Here is a 6,357-nt window from a genome sequence, read left to right on the forward strand (position 1 = left end):
GCAATTTATAATGTGGACTGTAGCCTGGTTATTAAGTTTGGTGAGTGTACTGGCAGTCTATAGCTTTAAACCCAGGCTACAGTCGACATTATAGACTGCCAGTACACTCACCAAGGTTAAGAACCAGGCTACAATCTACATTATAGACTGCCAGTACACTCACCAATGTTAAGAACCAGGCTACAATCTATAATTATAGACTGCCAGTACGCTCACCGAGGTTTAGAACCGGGCTACAGTCTACATTATAGACTGCCAGTACACTCAGCAAACTTAATAACCAGGCTACAGTCCACATTATAGATTGTCAGTACACTCACTCCGATTAAGAACTAGACTACAGTCTATATTAGTGGGTTTGTATTTATTTATTTTTAATAAAAAATTAATTCACTTTATTAAAAAAAATTATATCCACGTGACTTTACCGAAAGAACCAAAGAACATGAAAAATACATTATTATTATTAATATTATATAAGTTAGCAACAAGATGGGAATTGCACTGAGAGACAGACGCGGACGGGAACACGTGGATTAGAAAAAAAATCACAAATTAGACATTTAAGAAAGCTCATTAGCACTTTTTCAGAAGCGACTTGGCCACAAATGATAGCTCAGAGAAGTGGCTTATCGTGTGGACATTTATAGCACACGACAAGCCACTGCGTTCAGCTATCATTTGTAGCAGCCAAATGTGTATGCCCTTGGTCTGTGCCAAGTAGCCCAACGTTCAGTCCAGCTCTGGCGTTAGTTTACGTATAAGTAATTTGTCACGAAGTTAGACCGTGTTTCATTCATAAATGTTGGGTCACAAGTAAATTATTCGTTATACTCATCATATGGCTCCAAGTAAACGACAAAGTGTGATTCGAACAACGGTCAAAGGTTAACTCTAAATCAAGCAAGAACAAAATACTTATTGATTAATCTCCCTTTATCAACAAAAGAGATGCACATTTCCTCGTACTTAATATGCATGGCATATTTCTACTTTTATTGGTAGCCTTGAACCGGCAGTGGGAAATTCCGCATTCGGGCGTCTCGTTCTTGTTGCTTTCTGTGGCTTGCTTCCTTATTCAAATATTGACATTTACATAAGAAGCTCAGTATGTAAACAAGAGGGAACTGCACGTCTCAACCATTGGAAGACCACCGTTGACTTCTCAAACTCGTGAGAGTGATGTTATCTCGTTAGCTGCTGCTTGTTTAAACAATTATCGAGGAAGCGATGATGGGAATGATGATGATGATGACATTTATTGAATCTGGCCCGGATTTAAAGTCATCGTTGGCAGATAATTTCCCTCTTCTATGGGGGCATCCATTCTCTATCGCCTCAGTGGCCAGGTAGGCTTGGAAGAGGCTTGGAAACTCACATTTGATCCCATCCACCATGCCATGGAACTTGTGAGTCTATAGTCTGTGTTAAGGTTCACAAATAAACTGCTGGCTTCACGACGCTTTTTCCCCCGCATGTGCTCTTTGCGTTGATTTGTCAACACGGCGTTTTGCGAAGTCATTGCTAACGGCGGCATAAAACATCAACCTCAGTTATTTTGGAACGCAAAAACCTCAAAACACATTTCAGACAATGGCCCTTCACAGCACGTAACTGAAGTGGTCAGAGATAGAGCGGATAAGAGTTGAAGACGGTGTGCACTTCACACCATGGGACCTGATGATAATTCAGTATCAAAGTTTATTTTAATGCAGGTAAGCGCAGCTTCGCCCACCTCACATCTCATTAGCTCTAAACTAAACTATTTTTTTTTTACCAGGTAAGGCCCACTGACCTATATAGCTCTTTTTCAGAAGCGCCCTAGTCACAAATGATAGCTCAACAAAGTGGCGTATCGTGTGGAAATGTATTGCAGCCAAATAATCTCAACGCGTGTTGATAAATGTGGAGGGGAAAACCGAGGGACCCGGAGAAAAGTCCACGCGACCACGGGGAGAACACTCAAACTCAGAATCGAACCCACGACCTCCTGTATACCAGGCGAGGTGTTTAACATCTCGCCACTCCCATCCCAGACATGTAACAGTACTGAGTTGACCAGCGACTGCATCTGCATCACCGAAGGTATTGTTGCCTGCTGCACATTCGACTCGACATGTGTCTATTACCTGAAATCATCAGGAATGTTCAAAACTCTGTAAGTTCAGCCCCTTCCTCTGTAAGCCTCGTCCCTTCATTTTCTTTACTCCGTAGTTTCTATTCTTTCTTGATGAAGATCCCTCCCCATCAGAGGCGTAGCTAGGGGGGGGGCAGGGGGGTACATATGTCCCCGGGCGCCAAGGTAAAGGGGCGCCAAAATGAGGCTTACAACGTTACATTATGACTTATTGCGGCGGGCACAGCAGCCTGAAACTACTGCACAAATCTACACCTCAACCTAAAAGTTTATATATCCCGCCACACACAGCCTACATGTCATGTAATTACATTTTGGTACGCGCGCCTATGAAGAACTTACATGGAAGAACGTCCCAAACAACAGACAGGCGCAGTCTATCAGCCTTAGTCACTGGCCTGTTTTTTGGTGGCGGAAACTACGACGGCCTATTTTGAGTTCTTATTAGTGACACCACCACGCTCCAGGTGGCTGCAGCAGCCGGAGCAGCCCACGCACGTCAACAAAGCGTGGCCTTCATTTAGCAGCATTTGCTACAAGGCTCACTTATACGTGTACGTCGCTCGTACCTTATATTTGAAAACTCACCTGTATTAAGTTTCTGGTTTCACAAAATTTGGCACTACGTGGCCATGAGGAAAATTTGAATGCGGATGAGGATAAAAATGTTGGAAACTTTCTCGCGCTGATCAAACTCGTTGCTCAGTATGACCCATTGTTAGCAAAACACGTACAGCACGCAGGAGAAAATCCGGGATCAGTTTCTTATTTGTCACCGGAAATACAGAATGAATTTATCCACATACTTGCGTCGACTGTAAAGAACCAATTGTTGAGTGATATCAGGAAAAACAAGTACTACGGTATCTTACTTGACTCAACTCCTGATCTAGGACATCGGGAACAGCTTTCTCAGGTCATAAGATTTGTGGATGTGGATTTTCAAACTAAAAAAGTAACTATCAAAGAATCATGTTTAGGTTATATCGAGATACATGCAAAAGATGCAGCAAGCCAAGAAAGAGTCATCGTCGAGAGACTGAAATCTGACAACATACCTCTAGCCGACTGTCGGGCACAATGCTATGACAATGCTGCTGTGATGACTGGGCATATATCTGGCCTTCAACAACGAATATGTGACAACAATCACAGAGCATTGTTTGTCAACTGTGACAACCACAGCTTAAACTTAGCAGGAGTACACTCAGCTAAACAGGATCCACTTATCGTCACATTTTTTGGAACAGTTGAAAGTATATATTTGTTTTTCTCTCGTTCAACAATTCGTTGGGAAGAGTTAAAAAAAGCTGTGCCCATCACAGTAAAGTGGAAGTCTGAAACACGCTGGAGTGCACGATCAGAAGCTGTTAAAGCTATCTATGAAGGACTGGATGAACTAGTAGGGCTGCTAGACAAATTATCGTAGGACGTAACTATGACGCCTGAAACCAGAAGTGATGCAGAACAGTAACAGGCATGCGTATTAAATTTTAACTTCATAGTTTTATTACATTTCTGTAATGTCATTCTTGGGAAAAATTGATCGTGTTCAGAAGCGCTTACAGGATCCTACTATGAATTTCAAGGAAGCAGCAACTGATCTTGAATCTTTGGAGCATGAATTTGTCAAGCTTGGTGATGATTTGAGCCAAGTTTCTGTAGAAAACGCCAAAACAAGATGCACAGCCTGGGGATCGATGTGGACAGAAGAATTAGGCGACGTCGGAAGATGCCAGGAGAACTGGCAAGAGATGCAGGACTTTCAGCAGAATAAGAAATTGTGCGCGTTATGAAGAGCGTATTTTATCGACTTCAACAGGAAATGTCAACACGGTTTTTACGACTAAAAGACCTGAACACAAAATTTGGATTTCTGCTGGAAATTGCACAAATTTTTAAAATTTCTATGACACCGACATCAATGGCCACGAACTTTTCACAGAAATTGGAGATTGCAAAATGCTGCTCAGTAACCGGAATGAAGTTCTACCAGAAACTCCTTTGGATCTTCTTGGTTTTATTGTGTTTTATGGAGACGACATATTTCCGAATTTGCGAATTTCACTGCAAATTTTATTAACAATAGCAGTTTCAATTGCAAGCTGTGAGCGGTCGTTCAGCAAATTGAAACATATTTTGTCGTTTTTGCGTGCTTCAAACGGACAAGATCGTCTCAGCGATCTTGCTCTTCTTAGCGTTGAAAGAGAAACATTGGAAAAAACAGATTTTGATTACGTGATTGACCAGTTTGCGACAGTGAAATCAAGAAAAATTTATCTTTTGTAGACTATGTCAACCAGTCTACGACAGTGACTGAGTGAGCCATGTAATATAATTTCTATAAATTTGCTTCTTTAAATACAATGTTTTATTAAAATTAAAATTGTTATTCCTTATTCGATGTAATAGGAAAATGTGATTAAACGGGGGGGGGGGGCGCCAATTTTATAGTTCGTCCCCGGGCGCAAAATATCCTAGCTACGCCTCTGCTCCCCATGCTGATTTAGGCCCCCAGCGTCTCTCCCTCCGTCCGGCTCTCCGCCTTTCCTTTTTTAGGCCCAGCCCCGCCTTCTTCTTTAGGCTCCGCCTCCTTCTGTTTAGGCCCCTCCCCCTTTTTCCGGACACGGAGTTTGGCTGCTTTGGGTTGTCGTGGGGGGGGGGGGGGTGGAAGGGGAGGGGTAGGGTGAGCGTGCACAATAAGGGATGGTGTCAGCTTTACGACAACTACATTCTCTTAGAGCAACATAATATAATATTATTACGTATACTCTCTTTTGAAGGCAATCTTATTCATGAATTCGTTGTTTGCCTTGACATGGGGATTTACACGTGGAATTTCCCTGTCGATGCAAGTATTATATGGCATGATATTTAATTTTCAAACACAATGGTAAATTACACCATACATTCTTGCTAACCAAACACATATACTTAGATTAAACATATGTATGTATGTAGAAATTATTTCGCACCGTATCCTGCCTAACCTGCTAATCGGAGGTGCAGACGAAGGACAGCAAACTAAACACAAAAATCAGTTCTAAAGAAATTCGTTTTCAATCCAGATTTAAAAGTGCATAGCTCCAGTGGCTTCCTAATATCGGAAGGAAGAGCGTTCCAGACGGCCACAGAAGCGCATCTGAACGCGCACGATGCAGTGACCGTCTTTGTTCGATGGTCAGATAAAAGCCGCTGTGAGGATGATGGTTTATGTTCCATGACGAGATCAGCAAAATAAAATGCAAAAGAGGCTGCAATGTGGCTCTGTGGCTATGTGGGATGACGTCCACTCAAGGAACATTTATTTATTTATCTATTTCTATTTTGTAAATGTATCTGGCGTTTCGGAAGTCGCGTGAAATAGCATTCCCAAAATAAATAAGGTCTGTGCCATTTCTAGATTAGGTTACATCGCAAACATCCTAGCTAAATGTACACGACTTCAGATAATAACAAGTTAAGTTTATGACACAAATGCATTGCATGCTTCATGATTTCATAACAAATCACGCGCGCACACGTAACAGCAATATTAAAACATATATATTTGTATGTTGATTAATACTGCGTGCGGTATTTAACTTTGTTTAAACGTCCAGAGTCTTTTTTTAACTTCTGCACTGTCAGCACAATACTTTGGCCACGGTATTTCTTCTGTGAAAACGGAGCCTCTTCACATGAGCATTAACCCACGGAGGGATGTGTGTTGAACTTATTTTGCACTGTACGTAGCCAACCGTGCTTATCAGAGGTGCATCACCTGCCACGCTGGTTATGTATGTGTAGGGGTGTCAGGGGAACGATTCCCACCAATAGGAGGGTTAGTGGGAGGGTTAATCGATGAGATATAAGGGGAGAACGGGCGGGAAGAAGGGGCCTTTAGCGGGGACGAGATTGGGACGGCTGGGGACAGGTGTGGATGGGAGAAAAGGATTAAAAGACGAACCCCCTGCAACCTAGTGTCGGCTCTCCTTTACATATGTATGTGTGTTTAAAATATTGTATGTTTGTAAAAAAAAGTTCAAGTGTTCATGGGCAGTGTAGACTGTTGCCTTTCAAATCTCTCACAATCAGAGTGGAGAACCAGAGTCAACATGTTATGTAGGCAAAGCATTTGCACAGAGCAGGCAAGGTCAAATAACCCACGTGGACTGGAGCTATTAGAATAGTTGGGGTTTTTTTTGTAAACAAATATGTAATCGCATAGAAAAAATAAA

This window comes from Lampetra planeri, chromosome 32, assembly GCF_965212315.1.
Source record: "Lampetra planeri chromosome 32, kcLamPlan1.2.h2, whole genome shotgun sequence".
In the NCBI taxonomy this organism is placed as follows: Eukaryota; Metazoa; Chordata; class Hyperoartia; order Petromyzontiformes; family Petromyzontidae; genus Lampetra; species Lampetra planeri.